Here is a 13,717-nt window from a genome sequence, read left to right as displayed (position 1 = left end):
AGTTTGGCTTTGTCAAAGGCAGATCCTGCCTCTTAAACTTGGTTGACTTTTTCGAGACAGTCACCAAGGCCATTGATGAGGAAAAGGCAGTCCATACAGCCTACCTCGACCTGGCAAAGGCCTTCGACACAATACCCCACTCAGGTATCATAGAAAAACTCATCAGCTTGAATGTAAACCCATACATCACAAGATGGGTTGCAAACTGGCTAAGCGACAGAACCCACAGGGTCAGAGTTGCTGGAGCCATGTCAGACTCAAAGCCTGTCACAAGTGGTGTCCCACAGGGCTCAGTCCTGGGTCCACTCTTGTTCGGCATCTACTTTTCTGAAGTACAAGCAAACACAGGAGGGTTATGGCTGACAAAGTTTGCAGATGACTGCAAACTGGGCGCCATAGTCGAAAACACATCTGACACAGATATCCTCCAGAAGGGCCGCACAGAAACGGATAACTGGTGCCAGAGCCATGGCCTGAAGTTAAACGCCAAAAAATGCATAGTCATACCCTTCGGGAAAAACAAGGTTACCCCTAGCTACCATATAGATGGCAATCCACTGAGCACAGAATAAGTCATCAGGGATCTGGGGACCCAAGTTGACAGTAGCCTTCGCTTGACACTCATGTTGCTAAAGTAGTTAGGAAAACCTTCTATATCGCCCACCTGATCATGAAGGGATTCACATCTAGATCAAGGGAGGTCATCGCCCCTGTACTCATCACTCATTAGACCTATGATTGAGTACAATGCCCGCTCGAATGTATCTGACCAGACACCTGATGCAGCTTGAAAGGCCCCAAAAGTTCCTCACCAAAAGGATAAAGGGTCTCAAAATATGTCTTATGCTGCCCGACTGAAAGAACTCCAGCTCTATTCAGTCTCATACCGCTTGCTCAGAGGTGACCTGTGCCTGACATATAAGGCCATGTCAAACCCAGATTTGATGAATATGCTTCACCTCAAAAATCTAGATCCCTCAGAACCACAAGGGCGGAGACTTAAACCTTGACACGGTTATAAATAGAACGTGCTGGAGGGACAGATTCATCACCCAGAGACTCCCTATGCTGTGGAACAAAATCCCGGTACATGTGAGGCAGAGCACCTCGCTGGCCTTGTTCAAGAGGAATCTTAACCAATGGATGGGAGATCGCAGATATACCCCAGGGATTACTTCAGTGTCACTGCTTGACAGAGGCACAGAAAAATGATAGGCATAGTTTTTATTCAAACTAAAGGGGTGGCGAAAGCCACATAACTATGGGCTAGGCTTATAAATGCCCTTGGGCAGATAGCCTAGTATGAACCTATGAACCTATGAGGGGCGATTCTTAAAACAAAAAGATGGTGTGTTTCCTAGTAGCTCTTTACACTTATTATCAGAGGTTAGAATTCTCCAGTGTTTTCTAATATATGTCCTGAATCCTTTGAGTATGTAAGGCTCATACTTATCTTGTGAGAGCGCTCCTCATTATGGGGAGTAATTTCCTCTGCTCTACAATCAAAGTAAGGTCTTGTACATGTCTCCCTTTGCATAACTGCATTATTCTGTGCTATCCCTATCTCTGCACTACTATACCCTCTGTCCAATAAATTACTGCTAAGTATATCAAAAGAGTCATACATATCGCTATATCTCGTACTCAGTCTTGCTGTTCTAAAAAATTGTCCTCTAAGGACATTCTGCTTGACATGTCTTGGGTGCATACTGCATGAATGTACTGTATTGTTGGTCTTACATGATTTAACAAACTGTTTTGTGTACAGACCTCCCGCAGACTTAACTACCATAACATCCAAGAATGAAATAAACTCAGTAGAGCATTCATAAGAAAAATGGAGAAAGCTAGTAGTGTTATTCAGATAACACACACAAAATGATCTAAACGTGTTTCTGTGTCCCCCCAAAACAAGAAAAAGATCGTCCACATAATGACCATAAAACAGTATTGAACTTTTGAAACTGTTAATGTTAGAAAAAACATACTCCTGCTCCTATTCCGCCGGAACCAAACTGGTGTAACTGTTCGCACATGCCATGCCCATTGCTACTCCTTTTTGCTGCAAAAAAATATTCACTCTCAAACATAAATACATTATGCCCCAAAATAAGCTCTAGCAACGTGCAGACCAGAAAGACTTTATCACTACGAGATGCAGGATCCCTATTCAAGCTCCTCCTGACACTATCAATACCTTCGTCACTTGGAATACAAGTAAAGAGTGAAGCTACATCTAACGTAACTAGCATCATCTCTTCTTTAAAGTCTGTCGTGGACCATCTACACAACTTGCTGAGGAAATCTCGAGCGTCTTTTAAGACATTCCCCATCTCATTTTCAGACAAAGCAGCACGTACAAGAGCATTCATTTTGTTTAACTTAGCTGGGTCAGAGGCCATTGAAAGAGAGCTTTCATTTGGGTATGCAGCAGCAGTATATTGAGGAGAGGAAGGAAAATCGCCATATTGTTGTACAGGCTGAATTAAGGGAAGACCGTGAGTGCTTGAAACTTAAACTTAGAGAAATGTGCAATCCCCAGACAAATCTTACATTAGACAGGCACCTATTTTATACAAGAGACCAAAAGCCAGGTGAAACTTTTGCAGCATATATAACAGCCTTATTAAAACGTGCAGATATGGTGACTTCAAAAATGAGTTAATAAAGGACAGGCTTGTGTGTGGTGTTAATAGTGCTGCAGTGAGATAGATTTTGCTTCCTGACAGTGATATAACATTAAACAAAGCTATAGAGATTTGTCAAATCCATGAGCTCACAGAAAGACACACAAGTATGCTTGTAAGTGATAAGAGCATGGTTCAACAGCCTCTAGAGCAAGCACAGACAGCATGCAGCACGTGCCAAACAGAAGCAGGCCTAAGCACATGACAGCTGCAACCCATGCGGGATTCCCTGGGGGGAGCCATAACTTTCTAGCAAGTTCCAAGACTAGCTCAGTAAAATGGACATGCTCAGTGCAGTATAAGGGTGAGTCAGAAAAACCCAAGTCAAGTCTTATTGTTAACTGTCATAATCATGGAACCAATCACGAGTCTAAAAGACAGAAGTGCTTAGCATTTGGTCAGCAATGCCACAAGTGTAAAAAACGGAACCACTTTCAAATGTTTTGTAAATCAAGCAAGCCTCATTCAGTTATTAAAAAAGGTCAGTCAAAAAAGTTGGTTGATCATATAGAAAGCTGCAACCCTACTTTCTATGTAGATAGTAAGTGGCCGGTGAAAATGTTAATGCAGTAAATTTGTTGGCAAAGAACAAAGTATTTTGTACTGCCCTGATGAATGGTAAACCCAGAAAGCTCAAAGTGGACACTGGTTCAAAGTGGAATGTGATGTCAGCAGAAACATTTGCTAAAGTGAGAGCTGGTAAGTAACTTAATTTGGCCAATTGTGCGAAGCTTGTTGCTTACGGAGGTGAAGAGATTCAAACCAAAGGCTCAGTAGTGCTTTAATGCTATTCAGCTGGGAACAGTTACAGCTTGTAATTCTATGTAGTCCGAAGACCTTGCAGTCATCATTAGGTCTCAGAGACAGTTTAAGAATGAAACTGCTTTCTTTTACCAAAGTAGTACATCACATGTCCCTGTTCCAGCTTTACTGATGCTATTTTCTCAGAGTATGTTGTTTTCGACAAGTTGGACAAACTTCCAGTTGTGTACTCCATGAAAGTTGACCCAGAGGTCAGTCCAGTGATCAGACAAGCAAGGAGGGTTCCAATAGTTATGTGGGACAAAGTCAAGGTCCAGTTAGACAAAATGGTGCAGCAAGGTGTGATTTGTTCAGTCACAGAACCAACTGAGTGAGTGTCTTCCATAGTAGCTGCTCATAAGAAAAATTCAGATGAAATCAGAATATGCACTGACCCATGCGACATGAACAAGGCATTAATGAGACCTCATCATCCTATGAGTACAGTTGAGGAGATTGCCACCCTTATGCCAAATGCCACTGTTTTTTCTGTCTTAGATGCAAAGAGTTAATTTTGGCAAGTAATGCTTGATCGCAAATCTTCATTACTGACTACATTCAGTTGCACATTTGGTAGATACAATTCCTAAGGATGCCTTTTGGAATAAATTTTACCAGTGAAGTATTTCAGTGTGCAATGGAGCAAATTTTTTCAGGCTATCCGTGCGCTATAATAGTTAATGATTTACTGGTTGGAGCCAATGGTGAAACAGAGCATGAGAGAAACTTCAGAAAAGTTCTGGACAGAGCGGGTGAAGTAAACTTGAAGATCTATCCTAGGAGATGTAAATTCAGACTACCAGAAGTTACTTATGCAGGTCATTTATTTACCAGTACAGGCTTACGACCAGACCCTTCTAAACAAGCAGCCTTTCTTGACATGCCAGCCCCAGACAATGCCCAACCCCCTACAGCTTTTTCTTGGTATCAGTTATCAGCGCCTTTAAGAGAGCTGACCTGCAAAAATGTTGCCTGGTCATGGTTAGAACACCACCAGAGAGCATTTGATAACCTCAAAAAGCAAATTGCCAACCCACCTACATTAAGGTATTATGATGTCCACAAACCAGTAGTTCTTTCCTGTGATGCTTCAAAGTTCGGTCTTAGTGCAGTTATTCTTCAAGAGGGCAGACCAGTTGCCTATGCATCTAGAACTCTTATCCAAACTGAAATTTGGTGGGCTCAAATTGAGAAGGAAAGTATGGCAATTGTGCTCGCATGTCTGAAGTTCCATGATTATATTTTTGGCCGAGCAATCCAAATCGAAACTGATAATAAACCTCTAGTTACTATTATAAAGAAGCCTATGAATTCAGCTTCAGCAAGACTACAAAGAATGATATTCCGATTACAAAAGTACAGTTTCAAAATGGTCTATACAAAAGGCAAACTTCATTATCTGGCTGATACCTTATCCAGATTCCCCAGAAATACACAGAACAGCTTGATGCAGAAAATTTTAACTTTGATGTCATGGAAATACATAAATTGTCTACCATGAGACTTGATGAGCTGAGAGATCATACAAAGACTGCTCCAAGTTTGCAAAAGCTCAACCACTTCATCAATGTTGGATGGCTGTCAAAGCAATCCTGTGTACTGCCAGAAGTGCAACCTTACTTTCCATACAGAGTTGAGATGATGAAAGATGGTATAATTTTCAAATGTCCAAAAGTTATTGTTCTTTCTTCCTTACAATATAAATACATTCAGATTCTGCATCGTGGCCACCCAGGTTCCGATTCTACCAAAAGAAGGTGAGAGGACTAGTATTTTAGCCTTCTCTATCAAAGGACATTAATAAAGTGCTTTATTCTTGTTCAGTATGCAACAGTACTAAACCGCATTTACAAAAAAGCCACATATTCCTGAACTACCTTGGTCAACAGTAGCCACTGACATATTTGAGTGGAACAATCAGCATTACTTAGTGTTGGTAGACTCTTATTCAAACTGGTTTGAGATCGATTTGCTACCTAATCTAATGTCCAGTGCTGATATTACCAAAATGAAATGTCATTTCTCAGTCCATGGTAGTCCAGACAATGTTATTTCTGACAACGGTACCCAGTTTACCAGTCAATTGTTTCAGAGATTTGCAAAAAAAGTGTGGGACTTTATCCATGTTACAAGTAGTCCTGAATACCCACAGTCAAATGGCCTTGCTGAACATGCAGTACAGAGTGCAAAGCAATTACTAGAGAGGTTAAAGTGTGACAATACCAATATCTTCTTGAATTTAGTCAATCTCAGAAATATACCCTATGACAATCTACTTGGCTCGCCAACTAAGAGACTTCTATCTAGGTAGATCAGAACAACCTTGCCCAACAGTTCTATTTTGTTGGTGCCTAATGCTAAAAACAACAAAGCAATTAAAGCCCAACGTTTTAAGAAGTGTTCTTTTCAAAAGTCCAACTATGATAAAACAAGCAGATTTCTTCGTCCATTAAAAAAGAAGGAGAGACAGTGAGGATGCAAATGGCAAAAGGCTTTGAGCGAATTGGTCAAGTGACAGGTATATGTGGAGAGCCAAGATCCTACTTAGTGGAATCTGAGGGTACAGAATACAGGAGAGACCGCAGGCATCTTCTTCCTGTATCAGAAATGATACTGCAGTATCGTACCTGTGATATAGACTCTAGATCTCACGGCAACCCTGACAATGTTCATACCGAAGAACATGTCCCAGTATCCATTACCATTCCTGATGATGTCCCAGTTGTCCCCAAAGTTGAACATTTCTTAAAGACAGTCCCCACTGTTAGATCCAATTCCGACTTTTATGTTACATGATCAGGTCGTATTTCTAGACCTAGTGTAAAATACACAGCAACCTGGACACGATTGTTTTACGTGTCTAATTTTGTATGGTTGCATGTCAAATAATTAGTTCTGTATAATTGCATGTCAAAAGATCATTTCTTTGTAAATTGCATGTCATTGAACACTGTTATTTAGTATATGATCTATTTCGCAAAGAGGGAGGATGTAAAACAGAGCATGTGTATTTACCTTTAAGTAGCATTTCCAGATTTAGGCGTGTGCACATATAAATAGTGAGCACATGGAGGCAACAGTGCCATTCTGAAAGAACAGCCAGAGTGTTAACATGTATGAGTGCAGTAGTCAGTCTGTTTATAAGTTTAAGTTACAAAGCCTCGTTCTTGATGTGTCTGTGTGTAATAAAGCTGCTTGAACTGAACCCACAAATGATTGTCTTGCTTTACCCTGATCAAACAAGTGACAGTACTCGTCATCTACCCATCACACTTGGTTCTCCAGTTTGGGTCCTAGATAATGTGTGTGGAAAGTGGAGTTTTTGTACACAGCCCACATGACCTCCATGTGTCTGACAAGGAATTTTGTTTTCTTCTTTGGTTTCTTCTGACATCACAACATGTGTACATAGATCAAATGGAGCTCTATGAAACTGACAGTATATGTGTGTGGGTGCATGTGTGTATTTTTGTGTGTGCATACAGGCAGGCATTTGAATTTTCTGCATTAGTTTGGCATTCGCTTCAGAAGTGGCTCTCTCGTCTTATGCATTTGATTGTCACAAATGACGCCAACTCCCCATGACTCAAAGTATAAAGTGCATACAAAAAGTGAGAGAATGTATCCCATGCACAACTGATGACAATGGTTAATCGGCCGTGCTGAAGTGATATCCTTAACACCACCCCATTAGGGTAGTAACTTTCTCAAACAACTTTGGCAAACAAGAAAGTATCCTTTGTTAGATGCACACCCAAGGACAGATGTATGTTTCACTGAGGAAATAGCTAAATCTTTGACTGCAGAAGGAATTTTATGACATGCAAAGACCTGAACACATTCAAGTCTGGCACTAAGGTTAAAGCATGGACCTAAGAGTCAACATTTTAAAAGGTAATGGGGTAACTGCTGGCTGTTAATGCTCAGAAAACACAAGTTACATAGGCAGATTATTATGGCAGAGAATAAACATCCCAATGTTTCTCTTTTCAAATATAAATTCTGCAGTTTATATTCAAACATTTGGAAATACAAAATTGAAGCAGAAAAGCACACACTAGTTTTGTTTTGCTTTAAAATCATTTATATTTTGCATCTGTACATTTCAAATCAATGTGTATGGAAAAAATTTAAATCACTAGTATAACAATACAAATCAGTGAAAGTCCCTGGAATCAAGCATTCCTTGTGACTTTCTCTAGTTATAATGCAGAATATCAAATATTGTTTCTACAGCGTACTAATTAGTGAATATAAATTTAGTTTTTAAAGCCTTGAAAGGGCAACAAAAAGGCATGGAAAGCATTCAGAACTAATGATGATAGTGCCTTTTAGGATATCGTCATTTCAGCTCTAGCCAGAAGAGCAGGCAGAATTTGACAAACTGCATGCTTAAAGCTAAGAAATGAAGTAATTTAGGAGGGCAACTGAAGAAATTTTCTGATACAACTACTTAGCATTCCCTCAGAACAAAACAGGATGCTGTATCCATTATTAAGAAGAATAATAAGAATTCTTGGCCATTTGTATATTATATTGTACAGTGGGGGTCGCTATAGGTACAGCGTGTGTGAACACACATGCTAACATTGTGATGGCCCAATGGGAGAAAGATGTTTTTTTGCTGTGACATGTTTAAGCAACATGTCCCTTTTTATAAACGTTTTGTTGATGATATCTTTTTTACATGGCATGATAATGAGATACAGCTAGAGAGGTTATGAATTTTCTAGGGAGTACCACCTCATACCTCTCTTTTTCTCTACAGTACTCTCAAAGATTGATTTCTTAGACATTAATGTGAACAAAAACATGTTTGGTAATATTTCAACTAGGTTACACAGAAAAAGGTGTAGGAAGAACAATATTCTTCATCGTTCAAGCTTGCACCCCAGACACATAACTAGGAATATAGTTAAGAATCAAGTATTGCATTGTAAGAGACTATATACTGATGGGGGAGACCTTGTAGAGGCATTAGATGGTTTGTGTGTAGGCCTTATGAATAGGGGCTACAAAGCCTATGAGACTGATAAGGCTATGGAAGAAGTGAGTTCTCTTGATAGCAATATGACTAAACCCTATTTCTCTTAAGAACTCCATGCAAACGTACATGATGAAGGAAGAAAATGTATTGAGATAGTGAATAGGCTGTGTTTAACTCTTCCCACTGATGTTAACAGGACCTGTGAGATAGTCAAAAAGAACTGGCCTATTTTACTCACAGACCCTCACATTAGTAGAGTTGTAGGGTCCACTCCTAGCTTCAGTTTTAAAAATAGCAAGAATTTAAAGCAACAGCTATGTTACAAGCACAACAGAACAAGTGAAAGGTTTATTTCACAGCGTAAAGGAACATATGCATGTAGGGCTTGCAAAATCTGTTGCAACATATGGTCCACCTGCATGGTTGCGCATCTGATACACTTGAAACCAGTAGAATTTTCTTCCTATGCAGACTGTTGTACTAAGAACATAGTCTGTCTAGCCAAGTGTAATTCATGCAGTGCATTTTATATAGGCAAAACAAATTCTATGTTGAAGGAGAGAGTCATGGAACATTTGAATGACATACATAATAATAAATCAACTAATGCATTGGCTAAACATGTATCAGATTATGGTACACAGCACAACTTTAAATTCTTGGTCTTACAAAAAATTTATGAGAGCTTAAGAGAAGGAGATCTACATAATTAAACTGAATATATAGAGCTGAGATGGATTGTTGATTTTAAGGCTTATGTTTCACCTGGCCTGAACAGTGCTGTCTCTTTAAAACTTCTGTTAAGAAAAAGAGGTTTGCCACATTAATCTTCTACATTGAATCAGCCTGTATGCCTCCTTTTTCATTAAGTAATATACCTACATGTTATTTTGAACCTGCAGTTTACATTGTAATGACATCTGTCCTCTTCAAATGATTTTCTGTATTAACCTGAATTGTCAGTGTATATACTACTGTAACTTTTTATATTTGTTTGCAATTTTTATGTTATCTGTGTGTCATGGAGCTTATCTGCCCGTGCCTCTACTGAAAATGGACATGTATCCAGTTAGACTAGCCCGGTCAACAAATGTAAAATAAAAAAAATAAATAAACATTAATTCTCAATGTGTGTTTTTACTGGTTGTTACTTGTATTTAAACTGTATGTTTGTAGAAGTTTTTATTAAGGTCTGAAGAAAATGGTCACCTCGAAAGCGCTTGCCTAAAATATCTACTTTTTTGGTAATAAAAGTGAGTTTTTTATTCTCCAGCCACCACGCCTTTTTATTTTTTACAATTTATATTTTTTGGGTGTGTTGGCTCCACCACTTTCTTCTCATTTTATCAGAATATCAAAAAGTACTTTGGGCCTCCCCATAAAAAAACAAGTGCATGATGCATTCTGCATAAACTTACTGACCCCTCTACCAACCACACAGACATACATTTGAAGTGATTAAGTTTTGGCTTAATACATAATTTGTGTAGTACAGATGTACATATTCACTGTTTCTTAACCTCCTGCAGTTATTGTGATCCTTATAAAACTAATATTGAATAGTTATAACTTGATAAGCCTGGAACATTTTTAAGCTTGCTTTGGCTTCTCAAGAAGCACGCCTGGACCTCCCTATGGATATATAATGGCTCTGTGAGAGAAAGTATGTATGAAACAGAGAAGCATTCCCTTCATCTGAGGCTGCCACCTGAATTGGGTGCAAAAATTAAGACGAGATTAGGACAGTCAGCATATTCACTATGTTTAAAAAGGTCTAATCTCAGAAAAATATTCACTTTCCGATTTGCTTGTTGACTAGATTGATAATGTCCTGTACCCATGCATTCTCTCTGTCCGTAAAGGAAATATGATTTGCTTGTGTAGGTTTATGGGTGGTGACAAATTTTTTTGGAGAGAGGCTAGTAGTTTTTTTTTTGGTACCTAAATGGCGACACATAAAAGAAGTTTAGTTTGGCATTGTTTGCTCTTCATTTGACTGGTTGAACTACCAAAGGTGATGTTTTTTGCTTTTGAGTTGAAGAGCTTGAGGGGGGAGGGGTGATTGGTTGAATTACTGTAGTAAGTCAGTTGGCTTCCTAGAGTAATCCATATTCTTTTTGTGTGTGTGTGTGTGTGTGTGTGGAAGAATTTTTTTTTTTTTTTGCTCTTACTTGAAGAACTGGAAGAGTATAGATTTGATGGGACACGATTGGCTGAATTACACTGCAAGAAGCCATTTGGCTTCTTAAACTAATGCAAAGATGACACCATTTTTGTCTTCACTTGAAGATTGTGGGGGCACATAGATTGGATACATTTCTGCTGGAACCCATTTGGCTTTCTGCAGTTTGCAGAAGTCCGTTTGTTTGTCTTCTTCATTTGGAGAGCTGGGGGGGGGGGGTTGGGGGTGCTAGTTTGTGGGACTGGCATAAGTATGTTGAGCTAGCTATGCTGCTGCTTCCAGGATGGGCGAACTAACGTTCTGGATTGTCCACGGCCTATGCTCAAAGTCTGTGCTTTTTTCCTGTATTGCATGGAGGTCTGGCAAGCATCCAGGATCTTGTCCCCGAGTTCCTTTTTTAGGGCCAGCAGCCTCAGCCATGCCATATTGTGCAAGCACATGCCTGAGCTTGCAGGCCTACATGTATCATTAATACAGCAAAAATTACTGCAGGCTTCTTGGCATCCTGTAATATAAGCAGCAAGTAGACTCATAGAGGTTTTTCCTCAACCTAGAATCTGAGGGGATATGCCTCGAGCTTATCCAAAGTCTTCCATACCATGTGCGGCTGGAACTGGAATAGCCCAGGTGATTGAAGGAACAGAGCTCCATTGTGTTACAGGGATACATACTGTCATTACACTTATCCAAAGCTTTACACTTCTTGTTGTATCAAGATGATACAATTCTAAGGTCTCTAGCTCTTTTGTCAGTCCAAAAAGATCACATTTGCATTAAGTACTGAGATATGCTTAGAAATTTGTAATACCCACTCATGCATGGGGTTGCAAGTATAACCACCTTTCTGGGAGGTGAAGGAGCTGAGTCAAGGTGCTTTCAAGGTACATAGATGGCATCCTGAAAGACTACCTCCAGGAGGGATATCCTAGGTTTCTCAGGGTCTTCTGCAGAATCTCTGCCAAGTGCTTCAGAGATGCAAGAGTAAGGGGTTCAAGGCTATTCCAGTGTGGTTTTCATAAGGGTTCAGAAGGAGGGGCTATCTGTGGTGTGGCAGATGGTGAGTTAGATTCATTATCCCTGACTGCTTCAGGGAAGTAGGCTTCAGAATCTTTGTTTCATCATAAGAGCTAGAGTGCGAGGGGTCATAATGCTGTGTACTACCCATGCAAGTAAGTTACATGTGGTATCTTGCAAAGGTATTTCTCTGATTGTTTCCTGAAAACTGGGAACTAGTGCTCATTCACAATCCAGTGAATGAAAGTTAATGTTGGGGGGAGGCCTGCACTGGGCTTGATGTAGACTTCAGACCAAATTTCCTAAGGATGCATTTCTTTATCCATGACTCAAACAACTGTTTGGCATCTAGCTAATGATATGCAGGTCTTGGTGTGGAAAAGTCTGTTCTCCACCAAGTCATGCTAGCTAGATTGAACCTTCGGGAACCATCCTAGAGAGGGAGTCCTAACTCCCAAATATCACTGATAGTGACAGGATGACTTAGCATACCACTCTAGATGGTGAATGTGGAGGTGCAAGAACCTGGGGATTCACCCCCAAAGATGTCAGCTGGGGTATACTTTCTCAACAATTTTATACTCCCCTTTAGCTGAGGACAGGTTGGGTATCAGTTCCTTGCTAGCCAGGAGTAAACTTCCAACCTACAGATATCATGGGGCTAGCTGAACACTGGATTTATTTCTAAGAGTCAGGCATCAGCCCACTGTCTGTCCTTGTGGTAATACTTCAACTTTATGCCAGGGGCTGTGAGGAGAACCGTTCTGCCAGCCTGCACAGGAAGATCTCTTGGTTATCAGTGTTCTTGGTCAAGAAGAAGGCCAAAAGCTTCTTCTTTCTCCACTTTTGAATGGCCAGGTTGAACCCATGAAAGTTGTGGTAATTATCAATATTGTGTTCTTCCCAAAGGTAGTACAGATGATTCTGGTATTAGTTTTCATTTTTAATGTAAAAGTCATACATGCATTTTTTGTGGTGATGTTTTAATCATGTGAATGCTGGACTTGAAAATAGCAAAAAATTGAGATCTAAACTGTGAGAGTAGCAAAAAAGAACTGAAAGGACTTGTAGGTATGTGTGTGCTTATGTAGCTGATAAGTCGTGTCATTTGTAGGTTTGTAAAAGTCATATTTGAACGTTGATTAGCTAGATCCTGTGTTACCTAGCCTCAGGAACCGATGTCATCATTATTGTACTATTTCTTCCCCTTTCATTGAGAGTTTGAGGGGCCAGATCAGGGCTGAAGGTGAATTTACAGTTGCCCATCCTTTCCCCCCAGGATGCTTTTGGAAACGGTCAGGAACCGCATTATTTTATATTTAAGGGAAGTCTGTTCCATAAGACAGGGCTTCTTTGAAAGGGGATATCTATCATACCAGCAGGTCCTGTTTATGCCATGGTGTAAGTTTATTTATTCCCTCAATTAAGTTTGTTTATTTGCTCAAGGGGGTCTTCATTTTTCTTTTGTGTATGAGATCACATAGTACTGGATCCTTCAAGTCTTTGTAGGTGAAACAAAGGTCTCCCTTCAAAAGTCTGTAAGAAACAGAGAAGAGAGCGAGTGTTTTAAGGAGGTCTAAGTAGCACATGGAAGACATGCCCCTGATTTTTTTTTTTTTTTTTGTTTGTGAAAAGACTCTGCATTCTTTCGAACTGAGTCATATGTTTAAGCAAATACATACTGATAGGGGCATTATATTTCATTATGGGTCTGATAAGGGCGGAGTAGAAAAGGGTAATAACTTCCCTTGAACTAAAAGATATATACCCCTGGTAAGCAGTATGGCTAGATAAAAGGATTTCCTAACAACAATAGATGCATGATTGTCAAAGGATAGTTTCTTGTCAATGAAAGTGTCCAGGCCCCTAATAATTGTATTGGTTTTCAAAGGGCTGCTATCTGTGCAGTAGGTGCAGGGGGTTGCCATGTTTCTAAAGGACTGTATTATACAGTCCTTGGCATTTAGGTTAAGGCCATGAGTCTGGCACCATTTATTAGTACACTTTAAACCATAGTGGATAATCTGGAACTCGGTTCGAGGGCTA

Source organism: Protopterus annectens, chromosome 10.part0, assembly GCF_019279795.1.
Source record: "Protopterus annectens isolate FY-2018-M chromosome 10.part0, PAN1.0, whole genome shotgun sequence".
Classification (NCBI taxonomy): domain Eukaryota; kingdom Metazoa; phylum Chordata; order Ceratodontiformes; family Protopteridae; genus Protopterus; species Protopterus annectens.
The sequence above is the reverse complement of the archived record's forward strand: the minus strand, read 5'-3'. Positions refer to the sequence as shown.